The following is a 15,131-nucleotide window of genomic DNA, read 5'->3' as shown; positions in this document are numbered from 1 at the left end:
TATGGCATTTTTCTTTCCAATCGGAGACGTGCAATGGTTAGGGAATGCAATATCACCCTGTTTATACCATTACCCCTGCAATATTCGAAGCAGCAAAGAGTGTCATATACGTGCCTCGTGTACACCCAATAAACCTGGTGTCACTGCTGAAAAGTCAAAAGTATAAACTGGAAAACCAGTCTGGTACAGTCTGAAGTGAGCAAAGAGAGGGCATGAAAAAACACTGGCGGGTAAAATAAAGTCCAAAGGCATTTTATAAGTATATTAGGAGCAACAGGATAACCAGGAAAAGAGTAGGGCCCATTAGGGACCAAAGTGACAATCTGTGTGAGGAACCAGAAGACGTAGGTGAGTTTTTAAATGAGTACTTTGCATCTGTATTCACTATAGAGAAAGACGACATGGTATTAGAATTCAGGGAGGGGTCTGTGATATACTTGAACAAATTAGAATCGAGAGGGGGGAGGTATTAGCGGTTTTAGCCAGCTTAAAAGTGGATAACTCCCCAGGCCCAGATGAGATGTATCCCAGGATGCTGAGGGAGGCAAGAGAGGAGATTGCAGGGGCTCTGACATTAATTTTCAAATCCTCTCTGGCTACAGGAGAGGAACTGGAGGACAGCTAACGTGGTACCATTATTCAAAAAGGGTGGCAGGGATAAACCAGGGAACTATAGGCCAATGAGTCTAACATCAGTGATAGGGAAACTTTTGGAAAAAATTTTGAAGGACAGAGTTAATCTCCACTTGGAGATGCAAGGATTAATCAAGGATAGCATGGCTATAAAATGGGGAGATCATGTCTAACAAATTTGATTGAATTTTTCGAGGAGGTGACTAGGTGTGCAGATGAGGGTCATGCAGTTGATGTAGTCTACATGGACTTTAATAAGGCTTTTGACAAGGTCTCGCATGGGAGACTGTTCAAGAAGGTAAGAGCCCATGGGTTCCAGGGCAATTTGGCAATTTGGATCCAAATTGGCTTAGCGGCAGGAGGCAGAGGGTGATGGTTGAAGGTTATTTTTGTGACTGGAAGCCTGTGTCCAGTGGGTTTGGTGCGGGGTCCCTTGCTGTTTGTGGTGTGCATTAATGATCTAGATGTGAATGTAGGAGGTATGATCAGTAAGTTTGCAGATAACATGAAAATTGGTGGTGTGGTAAATAGTGAGGAGGAAAGCCTTAGCCAACGGGACGATATAGATGGTCAGATGGGCAGAACAGTGGCAAGTGGAATTTAATCCTGAAAAGTGTGAGGTGATGCATTTTGGGAGGAGTAACAAGGCAAGGGAGTACACGATGAATGGTAGGATCCTAGGAAGTTCAGTGGATCAGGGGGAGGGACCTTGGTGTGGATGTCCACAGATCCTTGAAGGCAACAGGATAGGTAGATAAGATGGTTAAGAAGGCTTATGAGAAAGGCATTGAGTACAAGAGCAGGAAGGTTATGTTGGAGCTGTATAAAGCGTTAGTTAGACCACATCTGGAGTACTGTGTTTAGTTCTGGTTGCCACACTATAAGAATGATGTGATTGCACTGCAGAGGAGATGCACCAGGACGTTGTGTGGGCTGAAGCATTTCGGCTATGAAGAGAGTGGATAGGCTGGGGTTGTTTTCCTTAGAGCAGATAAGGCTGAGGGGGGACCTGATAGAAGTATACAAAATTACGAGGGGCATAATTAGGGTAGATAGGAAGAAACTTTCCCCCTTAGAGGAGGGGTCAATAACCAGGGGAATGGATTTAAGGTAAGGGGCAGGAGGTTTAGAGGGGATTTGAGGAAAAATGTTTTCACCCAGAGGGCGAGGGGTATCTGGAACTCTCTGCCTGAAAGACTGGTAGAGGTGGGAACCCTCACAACATTTAAGAAGTATTTAGATGAACACTTGAAATGCAATAACATGCAAGGCTATGGGCCAAGTGCTGGAAAATGGGATTAGAGTAGATCAGAGCTTGATGACCTGCACAGACACGATAGGCCAAAGGGCCACTTTTCGTGCTGTAAAACTCTTATGACTTTCCACTTTTGGTGGAGTTGGCAATTTAGAAACATCTGCCAAGTGGCAGAGGACCAATTACACCCCAATTGTTAGCAGAACGTGTCATTTAAAAAAACAATTAGACATCGTGACATAAAGGGAGAAACCACATAAAGCATTACTGTACACGATAATTGCTAATGACTTCATAAAACTCAGAAAGACGAGCAACGCTACTGGAGCTCCGCAAGTAGAATTTAAGCCAATATTAAAACGCAAACCATTCTGTACTTACATCATAGCTGCAGATGATTCTCCCTCCACCTTATTAGACAGTTTACTGTCATTACAAACTAGTCGATCATTGTTAATAGTGTGAAACCTAATGCCTGTTACATTACATCTCCCAACAGGCTGAATTTTAAAATCATTAAAGGCTTCATGCCAAGCCACGTAAAGAGCATATGCCGTGCCTTCCACGTTTGCAGTTAACGAGCAAATTTAAGTTCAACGTGATTCTGGAAAGGGTGAGCCGACATATCTATTGGATGTCAAGTGACACGCCCCGGGGGGTGATGGAATTGACGGGTTGGTCAGGGAATCACTGTCAAGCTATCCGCGGTACAATTTAGTTCTGGCCCACTGGAGAACAGTTTTTGTTTGAGCCCCAGGAGTTGCATACTCTTTCACATTGACTGGCTTAGCACTTCCCCGGGGGGGGGGGGGGGGGGGGGGGGGGGAATCTGGGCTCTCCTGGCTGTTCCACTTTATTTTTGTTATCATGCCAGAGGCTTCCATTTTTTTTTAAATAGGCCTTTGCTGGAACGAATATAAAAACAAAAAAACTGCGGATGCTGGAAATCCAAAACAAAAACAGAATTACCTGGAAAAACTCAGCAGGTCTGGCAGCATCGGCGGAGAAGTTTGCTGGAACGAGTTTAGTGGGATAAATTCCAAATCTCAGTAGTCGTATAACTGCTACACTTGTGACCAAGCTCAGAATTAAAGGCTGCTTAGCACCAAGGCAACGCCGCCTTTCATAGAACAATCAACCTGGCGGTGTTGATACCAACTTTGTGATGAAGCTCAAATCCTTGGTGAATATCGTGTTAGCCGCAACATGTTAGCAAGTGAGGTTCGTGCAGGCAACAAGGAGTGAACAAAGGAGATGGAATGGCAATCCTGAGATTAATACAAACGGAAAGGTCCTTAGGCAGTTATGCAGAAATAGAAATCATTGGATTTTTTTTAGCCACAGACAGTTTAATCGGTTAGGAGCATTTAAATCACGGATTTGTCTCTCACAGCCAAGATTAAGGCAATGAGATGCGTTCCACCACTTTTAGCAAACAGTATTGTGTGGATCACAGCGTAGAAAGAGAGGGACTGGGCGCCGGTTTAAACTTTAGACATCCTCCACTGAACTGAATGTCCCTAGGTTGACCGCTGCCGATTTAAAATGAAAGACGTAAGATAGCGAGCGTCATAAAATCATCAAAAAGCAACGTTGTGTGTGGTTTAAAAAAATATCTCAGTCAAGCCGGAGTGGAGGGGCATCTGAATAGTGTGAGAGTATAGTCCAGTGGATGCTGAAGATTGATTCCAGCCTAGCGAGGCAGTCTGCTATAGATACAGACAATGAGCAAGCTGCACGGGTTGAGAAAGCCTGTTGCTACACATTCCCTCAAGGCGGAGAAAGCTAAAGATTGGCAAGGCAAGAAAAAAAGGGCGCGGGAGTTACATTCGCAGCCTACATAATGAAATGTGACTAAAACTGAAGCATATGATCAGCCATATTGCACTGAGTGCAGTAGTAGTACTGGATACTAGTGTACAGTACTGCAATCGTTGAAACACCAGGCGGAGGCTGCAATACTATGCTGTCCCCTTGCAATTTAAAAATGATTCGGATCAATTTAGTCTCAAATCAAATGCCCACACTTCCCAAATACCCAATTAATTTCCCACAAATAATTGATATCAAACAGCCTGCTCTGTCTGAATTAACTCGTAGTGCTTTGCGTTTTTCTTCTCCGTAAAGGGTTGATAATGGCAATACTTGAAACACCAATTCTGCACACGAGATTCCATTTGGAAGAGAATGTGCAAAGTGCTAGGTCAGCCTACGGCTTGTTCTTCTGGAGTTTGTCCTGCCTTCTCGCCCAGAAAGAGAAAGGGAGCAGGCACATGCGTGCTAATCGGAAGCGATCGGGCATGTGGATGAATGAGATTTTCTGAAGATTGCAGCACTGCAAGGATTGAGTACATCCGCTCCATGGAGCCATGCTTGCGCGGGGGGCGGTGGGCGTGTTATTGGGAAACAGTGAGTACATTTGATGGCCGCTTTGGTATTGTGATTTCGCGTGTCAGAATAATATTGAGCTTCATTTTTCAAAGGTTTCAGGGCCAAATTGTCGAATCAATATACAGCAGAAAAGGATCTGAAATGTATTACTGTAAATGTCTTTTTTTACAAAGCTCTATTCGATCGCGAGATTTTTCTTTAAAATGGCAGAACCACGTAAGGTTTTAAACACAACACTATTTTGCACCTTTTCAAATACTGCAATTGTCAAAAAACGGAAAACCTTGCTGGAAACTGAATATATACGCAATGCGTTCATTGTCAGTCCTACTGAGTTTTTTTACATTATAAAAGCTACTTCATGAAAATAGGATTTGCATTAGTAACGACTGCCCGCCACTAAGGTACATGAATATGGTGCAATTCAAAGTTGGAAACTATTCCCGGCTGCGGTCCTCCTAATTCGATGCTAGCAGACCATTCTACGCATGAAAAAGAAAGAAAGAAAATCAGGCCACTTACTGAGCGCTCAAATGCAAACTACCATGAATCATGCCAGCAGAGGAACCTGTCATTCTAGACCTGTGGAGTTTTTTTTTCAAACTGTGAAAGCCCCTCAAAAAAATACACTCACAAGCGAAAGGTTTCGATCAGGAATGACTGCAAGGCCGGCGAGAAAAAAAGAGACGAAAGCGAGCCCTGTTGCCGAATGCAGAGCCTCCTTTAATCCCGAGTTCACAGCAACAGCTTCTTCAATGCCGCGTCGGTTTATGCTTCCCAAGTCTTACTCAACGATTCCCACTATTCATGAGTTAACCCGAATTACACCACCGCCAGCACCACCCCTTACATCTTAGCATTTACTAGCAGATGTTGATAAATAGAGCTATGACTCAATGCACCCAGGTTGATGAGAGAAGCTGCAGCAGTGCATCCCACGGCTTTGCCTCTGCAGAGTGAATAATTCTTCTAACTCAATGTAAAGCTGCTTGATACGTACATATATTTATTAATAGACTAAGATCTTGATCACTTTTTTGCCAAACAGCTTCCTGCGTCACTACTTTCTTGGTGGTTTGGTGAAAAGTATTCTCCTGGATACATGCAGTCAGTCCCACCTACTTCCTCAGTACGCAGCTGCGAGAACGACTGATCCGATCCACGGCTATTTACAGGGAGGGGGTCATTTCCGCACCCTATAATGGAACCAGCCCGACGTGCTCTGAATTGGTCATTGAACACAAAAAACGGAATCGTTGCCGATCAATATGCAACTAGCTCACAGGCAACATGATGGGCACACGAGGAAGGTTAAAGCTAGCATGTGGTGTCAGTCCTGCCACCTGCACTTGGACAGCATCCCAATTCTCAAAGCTCCCACAGCACCTCACACACGTTGCAGTGCAGGGACCAATGTTTTACAAAGGTATGGTGCAGCCACTTGCAAAAGATTACAATATTCCACCGTTAAACAGCAGTAAAAACAATGGTCAATGCCGCAGAATCAAAAAGACAAAAAAACAAAGCTGGAAGTACTGAGCAGGTCAGGCAGCATCTGTGGAGGGACAGAAGTAAATCAGCCCAGATAAGTCTAGAGACCCTGCACCCTCTACGACACTTCTTTGACTGGTATAGGGGCACCTTCAATCTACCTGACTAAAGGCAGATAGACCTAAATTGAAAGTCCTGTCTTAACTAATAACAACTTTGATTCTTGGTAATGCTCCAAGACACCAGCTTCAATTATGTGCTCAAAACCTGGAATGCAATTTGAATACACAACATTCTGAGTCAAGCAGGAGTGCAACCACCATCAGCGGCAAGTGGAACTTCAGGGTAAGTCAATGTTATTTCCTGAAATAGGCTCAAATGTGGTTCAGGGGATAGCACTCTTTCCTCAGGCCAGAAGTTCAAGCCGCACTCGAGATGCTTGAGCCCAAAATCGAGTATGACACTCCAGTACAGTACTGAGGGAATGCTGCACTGACAGAGGTGCTGTATTTCTGATTATATGTTCAACCGGGGCCCTCTCCGGTGAATGTGAAAGATCTAATAGTACTACTTGGAAGAGCAGGAGAGCCCTCCGTGGTGTCCTGGTAAATATTCATCTCACAAGCAACGTAACCAAAACAAATTACCTGGTCATTATCACACCGATGCTTGTGGAGCTTACTGGGCATAAATTGACTGCAGCATTTCATACAACAGGGACTGTATTTCAAAATAAATTCATTGTAAAGTGCTTTGAGAAGATAAATCTTTTTATCATCTAGTTACTGTTTGTCCCACATTAGTTTTTCACAGAAACTCCCTCAACCATTTCCATGCCAAATGTTATTATCCACTTATGACACCCACCTCCCTCTGACAGAAAATGACATTAGCTCCTCCTGCAAGTTTTTTTTGAGCCTCAAATGTAAAATTGTGTTTTGAGCTTTTACAGGTGTACATTAAGTTTTTATTGCTACTCATTTAAGGATCATTATTTTCAGTTTTTATTTGCTAATATTAAGACCTGCCAGCATTATGGCTAGAGGCCAGTGGAACGCGTGTTGAATATCAGGACCCCTATGTTTATTATTGCAGTTCTGAAAGGGGGGGGGGTCGTGACATTAATTAGATAGCTCAAAGAGCTGGCACAGGAACAGTGAGTCAAGTTGCCTTTTTTTCTGCTCTTAAGATTTATGAATTCCCTTTTATCAGCCACTATGATGGTCAGATAACAAAGAACATTGGTGATTATGTATTTGAGAACAAATATGATCTTGCTTTTAGTAACAAATGTATGAGCTGAATTAGGTTTTGATAGATGATCTCAGTAAATGTGCCAGTGCACTGCTGTCCTTACTCCATAGGACTGAAATACTAAAGTTTGATGCAGTTTAAAGAATAACGTCCAAAGAGCAGTATCTAGAATGGATTCAGGTTCCTGTTTAAAAAATACATTCATAAGATACAGTCTTGATTTTTGCTACTGAAAATCAGATATGCATGAAACGTGAATAATGCCAATGTGCCAAGTATAGCATGCAATTTGTGTTTGACATCATGGATGTGGCATATATGCATCTCTGGTCCCTATATTTTTAAACAATATATGTGAACAACATACACATACAAAATTGTGGTATAGAGGTGTGGGGGTGGCGGCAGGGGTAATGTGTCTCAGAATTGAGATGTTTTAAACTAAATTCATCAGCTGAGCAACAATTCAGGAATATTGCAGTGGAAAATAATTTAAAAAGCAATTTTAATGATCTCTATACTTAAGCATGGTAGAAGTTCACTCACTGGTTATGATCCAACAGTACACAGTCCCTGTGTGCTACACAGTAAGGTTAAATGAAAGAACAGTCATGTCTCTGGCTTCTCCCCACCCATATGACTTAATTACGGAAGCCATGTGCTAACTAAATTGTCCTTCAGTTCCATTTTTGAGCAGCGCACAGAAAGTTAAGCACCAAGCAAATGACAAGTTAATAAATATATTCCCTTCTCAACTTTCAACTGCAGGAGAGTAAAAGTACCTCTGCGCATGCCAGAAGACTCGACCTTGTGTTGAGTAGGCTCACCCCAAGTCATCAGTTAACATGTGTAAGCTGATCATGGCAAACCTCAGACCAGGGGTGTAATATACCCTCAAAATTACAACTAGGAACCAATTGCTCACTGGCCAATCCGAAATCGATGTTTATGACAAACAATTCAAACCGAAGAGAGAGAAAAAAGATCTGTCTTTTCCATTTCTTATGTAACAATTGAGGCAATGGATCCATGGTTTTATTTTAACATGTAAACAAGAGTAACTATGCCATATTCACGTAAGCATGATCTGTTTCTGTAACCATATGTCTTGGATAGACAAAAAATATTCTGAATAAAATATTAGTAGCAGTTTCACTTGAGGTTCTCTGTTTATGCGAAAGTTTATTAAGTAACATATAAAGCACATGAAGGAAGGTTCAGGAAGGTGACTGTGTTTTATTTATCTTTTAAAAACAACACAAGGCAGCCAACACAGACCAAAATTTTCATTTAACTGTCACACTATAGACTTTAGTTTAAAACAGAAATTAATTACATCTGGAGCACAGAAAAATCAAGAAATTGTAGTAATTTGGCACTTCAACAGGGTGAAATGTCTCAAGGTGCCCTTAGCCAATTTAGGTCAACGAGTACAGGGGTGATGGGTGAACTAGTGAATGTTTGGTTATAGGTGAAAGATTTTTGGCTAAACTTAAGTTTATGGAGGGTGGCAGATAGGAGACCAGCCAGGCTAGCATTGGAATAGAAGATTCTAGGAAGTAAAAGCATGGATGATGGTTTCAGCATCAGAAATACCATGAAGATGTGCTTTATATCAAATAATTATTTTCGACCCACCGGCTGGAAACCTGAATTGAATTTAAAAAATACTTTAAAAAAAAAGAAATTAAGGTGTCTTGAGATTAGAGCCAAAGGTGTCTACCCCAATTTTCATTACTATACATTGCACATTCCAATTCATTGGAGTGGAGATTGTCTTTGGTTTTTCAAACAATGACTTCAGGGGAGTGTGAAGGCAGCCCATCTCCTGTCCTATTAACAAGGCATTAAAAAAATCTCCTGAGATATTCAACTGTTGGAGGTGGGCAACAGGATTAATTACTTGGACAGTGGGACCCTGGCTAAGGTAGCTTTCCAGACATGAGCTAATTAAGTCACCCTTGGAACACATGGATAATGTCTTTTTTTTTGGATCCCCTTGACAGTTGGGGAAGCAAGGTCATGTGACAAGTCATAGTTTGTATGCATATGTTTTCTTAGCAAAACTGAAGTTAAATAGCTTAGAGAGAAGACCCAAGTGGGGTCGCTCCTGTCTTTTTCTCTCTCTCCACCTCACCTGCCAAGCTTTGAGCCCTGTTTGCTGACTGTGATCATCCAGGGATGCCCTGCTGCAGACAGATATTTCTTAAAAGAATTCAACCCAGCACTACTGTCTCCAAAAGAACAACTAACTCAGTTGCCTACATCTTTAAATTGAAAACATTGAGACCTTAGAATTCAGCCTGAAGCCAGCCGAGTAACCAAACTACAGACTGTATACTCTTTTTACTTTTAGTGGACTCTAATTTGGCCAAACTATCCTTCCCCACACTATAATCTGTATTTTTGTGTGTGCAAACTTCAATTGTGTGTGTGTGTTAGAAAGCCAGAGCGTATTTTATTATTTCACTTAGCTTTATTATACTTAAACCAATCTAACCTCTTTCTTTATTAAACTCAAGAAAGCCTGTCCTATTGGTTCTTTTATGATCATAGCTTCTGAATAGTTAAGTGCTCACTGAATTGTAAAGTATACCCTTTTCCAAATCAAATAAAACTATTGCAGTCAAACAAGGAGAGGAAAAAGAGGAACGCTATTCGACCCCTCCTTAATTGATCGTAACAGATAGCTGGGGCAGGGGCGGAGGCAGGTTACATTACAGCGAACGTTGTGAGGATATGGAATCAGAAGCTCAGTCAAAGGTCAAATAGGATGCCAAGGTTCTGAATAGTCTGGTTCAGCCTGAGCCAATAATGGAATGAATGGGTGGTTAGGGAACAGAGTTTGTGACAGGGTCTGAAGACAATGCCTTTAGTACGGTTCAGTGAACAAGAAACTCAGAAATTTACTTACAGACCTGGTCATTTATACTGGCATTTAAGTTTTTAAAATAATTTTTTTACTGACAACAAATAAGTGACATAGCTTACAACTGCACAATACATGGTAATTTTTAAAAATAAGCACACAATATTTGCATTTTGAAAATTATTGAAGTAACATTGAGTGTTCTACACAAACTTTTTCTGAATTTGGTATCTTTATTCAAAATATCATAAATTAACTCATTTGATGTCTCCTTTCCCAACACACACACACACACACACACACACACACACAATTTGGCTGTACTACACCATACATGAAACTGTGTGTGCGTGTTAAAGTTCGCTCGGAGTTGGAGTTGCTGTGGCACCATGCACTTTTTACATGCATGTTGTAGTCTGGGCTATGCATAGTGATGGTAGAGGCTCCAACTTTCATTCCATCACATGGCTGACCAGGAATCTTTCCTGCTTTTGCTGCCTGCTATTGGCATGTATTGGAAGGATTTGTAAGTTGATACTCAACTTGTTTGGCCACATTACAAATGCACCTTCCTTAGCCATTAAGCCCTGGAGTGGGATTCAAATCCAAAGCCCCAGCTTTGCACTGTGAGGAAGCGGATGGGTCAAATGATGTTTTAGCTGCTGGCCCTGATGGTGGGTTTTCACACCGTATCATTCCAAACCTGCCTCATTATATATGCGCTCCCAGGAGACACTATGGAAATGTCCATAGTGGGCGGGGCTCTCATTCGCCTGCCGGCCATCACCCCATTGCCGCATCACGCTGGGCACCATGTTTAAAGTGCAGCCGCAAGCAAAGCGCTCATTGCTTCCAGCTCACCACTGCTGCCTGGAAGACAGGGCCAGCAAAGGAAAAAAGGCCGCAGCCCCCCGCTTCAACAACGGGCCCCTTGAGCGACTGCTGGATGTCGTGGAGGCCCGCCGGGATGTCCTGTACCCCTACTCTGTCCGCAGGATGGACAGCAATGTGACCAATCCAGCTTGGGAAACAGTGGCAGCGGTGGTCAGCGTCAATGTCCTTCAGAAGAGGACAGCCACCCAGTGCCGCAGGAGGATGAATGATCTCCATTCCGTCAGAGTAAGTAATTCTTTTCATCACTCTCAACTCTCACATACACACTCACTATCATTGTCCTTATCCCGTCCATGGGACCAGTCATCTAACACACAGGCCAGGCATACTTACCATCTGGCCTGGCAGGCATCCTGCTTACACTTTCTCCATCTCTATTCATGCAGGACAAGCTGGCACACAACAAGAGGGAGAGGTCGTAGACCGGTGGTGGAATGCTTGAAATCAAGGTCCTCATGGACTTTGAAAACAGAGTCATCCAGCTGGCCGGCGTGGATCTGGACCCTTCCTGTGCTGATGGTGAGGTTGGCGCTGCTTGACCAAGTGAGGAACCAACAGTGCAACATCCATCAGACAACCATGCTGTGAGTGATGTGTCCTCTTTCACAGGCCACTGCCATGCACTAATTATTTCTCCTTGCTTTTGCAGGCACATCTGGGAAATAGCCGACAGAGTCCTTGACCCAGGACCTCCAGTCAAGCCCTGAAGAAACCTCTGAAGAGTAATCTGGAGGCACCCTCCTTGAAGTCCCATCACAGCGCTCACTCTCCACCAGTGCAGAGACACACGCCTTGGTGGGACCTAGCTTCAGAGTAGCCTCGGGATCACAATCTGATGAGCACTTCGCTCTGTCTGATCCACAGCAGACGGCGGCAGGGACTTCCCAGGTGTCCGGTGCTCGGGGGACTGCTGGAGGCCAGAATGTTGCTGAGTCCGAGTCAGATGATGAGCCTCTAGACTCGGTCATGTCACAGTTGCTGGGGCTGCAACGGCAAACTCGGGAACATCGGGAAGAGATGACCACTGCACTCCTCAGATTGCAAGGCACTATGGAAGAGTTTGTCTGCCTTCGGGCTGAGGTGATAGCGCCGGCATGCCAACACATTGAGGTCAACACTGATAGGGTGACAGCCACCATGGAGACCCTGGTCCTGGACCGTTCTACAGGCTGCACTCCATCGCTGATGCCATAACTGGCGTCCAACAAGTGTGTACGTGAGAGGGGTACTGGGCAGCTCTATTTCACTCCAGCTACCCTTGCTCCTCAAGAAGTCATCCTGGGGCCCCCGGGCACCCATAGGGAGGAGGATCCGCAGGTGCAGATTCAGGAGTGTCCGGCCAATCCGACTCCGCTCTTCCTGTGACCTCAGAAGCTCCAGCTCCACAGGCCGAAGAGGATGCCACGGCCACACAGCAGGACCCTGAAAGCAGGCTGAGGTCCTCCAAGCCTCAGCCCACTAGATGATGCCTGCAAAAGTCATCACAGACAGGCAGCGCAATCAGCAGGCTGCCTCCACCTCTGCTGTGGATGTCTGGGGAGCACGCAAGTCGTAGCAGCAGGGTTAGGAAAGTTAAAGAGAATTAGCTGCACATCCTGGGCGATGGTGTTAATCATTTATACACACTGTTCACTATTGTCAATAAACTCCCAAGAATGTCTCCCTGCCTATGGCTCCTTGTTCTGATGAGCAATGTCCTTATCACTCAGATGTGAAAAATTTCTGCACGAGATAAAGGCAGGTGTCTTAGTCCAGGGCCTCTTCCCTGTGCTCTGTGTGGCCTTCAGACCAGTGTTGGTCCAGCCTCCCAATCCCTGGAAACACTACTGATGCCTGCATCTCGGTGCTGCCAGAATGTAGTGGGCAGCCGGTCACAGAGTTCCCTTATTCTGTGTTTGTGCTCTCAGCATCTTTAAGGTGGGGCTTGCACCCATCTCTTCAGCATCTGTGACCACTGATGCTGTGCTCCAGCTCCTGAAGGGCTCAGGTGCTGAAGGTGGGCAAAGCATCAGAACTTCTAAAGTTTCATGGCTACATCTCTATGATATGACCCTGATCATGGAGCGCAAGCGAGCTGCCTTCGGCCAGACAGGAGTCAGACATTCTCAGAGGCTATGTGAAGATTTATGGAGTGTCCTCACTGCATGTCGCCATCATCCTCCTGCAATTGAGTGACTATTAGGGCTTCCACTGTGTCTCCATGACAGGAGCTTTATCACAGAGGGTATGTGCACTGCCATAAGCTAGATTGGAATCAAACATTCACAAATACAATGTGAGAAACTATGGGGTCACCTCATTGCATGTCATCATCATCCTTCACAAATCTAACAACTTGAGCCCTAGCCAATGCGAGGGCCTCATCCCCATCATCATTGCAGCTCCTTCATCTCCTTCTCAGCTAGCTCATCTCCCCATTGCAGCATCAGGTTGTAAAGGGCGCAGCAGATGATGACAATGGGTGACACCCTCTTTGGACTATATTGCAGGGCTCCACCAGACCAGTCCAGGCAACAGAATCTCATCTTCAGCATCTGATGGTCTGCTTCACCAAGTTGTAAGTTGCAGCATGAGCCTCATTATACCATCACTCTGCTGCAGTCTGAGGCCACCGCATGTGTGTCATCAGCCACATCCTCTACGGGTAGCCCTTGTCCCCAAGGAGCCCAACCCTGCAGCTTCTGTGGATCGTGGAAGACTCCAGGGATCTGTGACCAACTGAGGATGTAGGCATCGTGCACACTCCCTGGAAACAGTGCACAGACCTGCAGGATGCGTTTCTGGTGGTTGCATACTAGCTGCACAGTGAGTGGAAGCCCTTGTGTAGTGACGGAGACCTCGGTGCCATATGGGTGCAGTCAATCGTACCCTGATCCTATGGGAATCCCAAGATCAGGGTGAATATAATTACCCTTGTATCATGGCAATCACTGTTCCAGGCGAAATGCATAAAGTTGTATGGCCTTGAGAAGATGGCTTCCGTGACCTCATGGATGCATTTGTGGGTGGCAGATTGTGACATCCCACAGAGGTCACCTGTGGAACCCTGAAAGGAGCCACTGGCATAGAAATTGAGCAGCATGGTCACTTCCACAGCCACTAGCAGTGGATGCCCTCCATGTTACCAAATCCTGCAGTAAGTGGCAAATGTGAGCAACCAGGTCCCTAGACATGCGCAGTCATCAGCGACACTGGTTCTCAGTCATCTGCAGGAATGACAGGCGGCGTCTGTAGACCCTGGATGTCGCTAGGCGCCAACCAGCCACAGCTCGCTGTCGCTCCTGGACAGCGTGTGCAGGAGCCCCAGCAGCCCCTTCTTCCTGAGGTTGCTGCTCCTGCCTTTTTGTCCAGCCAGGAGCCTCAGTCATTCTTTCCTCCATCTTCTCTGTCCTCTGTAGGCCATCAAGCGTTCACCAGGTTCCATGCTGTTGATGTGGTTCTCCTGTGGCATGAAAGAGAGAGAGAGTGACATAGTTAACATGGGTGTACTTAGCACCTATCCTGGCCCTGTGTGACGGCCCCTTAACGCTTTCTAGAGAGTGCTGGCTTCCCCTCGGATGGCCACAGATGAGCGCGCTGCGTGGCTGTCCTGTCAGCTCCTGGGGGAGACTGCTCCTAATCAGATTGCTCTGAGCACCTCCAGCAGTGACTGTGACATAGCCAAAGTTGTCAAGGAGATTGTACATGTGCAGTCAAACTGCTCCGTGGTCCAGTAAAGTGGTCACAGACTTGCAGTCTGTGCCAGAGGTGGGGGAGGGGGCATAAGATCTGGAGCGCTTAGTGGCACTTTGGTGCTTCTGTGTTGCTTGCGTGGGCAGGCAGTCTAGGAGCCCGACCCCAATTATATCCCTGGGGCTGTGCCTGAACTGTCTCAGTTGCAGCGGAATGGTCAGTTTATACAGGTGACCCTACTGTGTGGCCACTTCCCTTGCCTACCCTGCCCCCCCACCGCGATTTCTTGTGCATAGGATTCAACACTAGGGCAGCAGTTGCCCCCCTCCCCAACAATAGTGGCAGGGTGGTACTTCACTCCGGCTCCCCAGCGCCTGCAAAGCAACAGGCGACCCTGGTGAGCTCTACTGAACGATACTGTTCACTCACGTCCAGTTCCCCCAAAGTGAAGGCTGCCATGTGCTGTTGTGAAACATGTCGACATGCTTTTCTGCCGACGTGGACAGACGATCCAGCAGGGGTCTAAGAGGCTGGCGGGATGGCCTTCTGATATATTACAATGAGCTCCCCTACCACTGTTGGCTGGAAACGTGGCCCGTTGTTGGCGGGCTGAGTGGACGATTGTGACCTGCCTTCCCGCCATCGTGAAAGCAATCGCGCCATATTGTCCGC

The sequence above is a fragment of the Carcharodon carcharias genome, chromosome 5 (assembly GCF_017639515.1).
Source record: "Carcharodon carcharias isolate sCarCar2 chromosome 5, sCarCar2.pri, whole genome shotgun sequence".
NCBI classification, from domain to species: domain Eukaryota; kingdom Metazoa; phylum Chordata; class Chondrichthyes; order Lamniformes; family Lamnidae; genus Carcharodon; species Carcharodon carcharias.
This window is presented reverse-complemented; position numbering follows the sequence as displayed.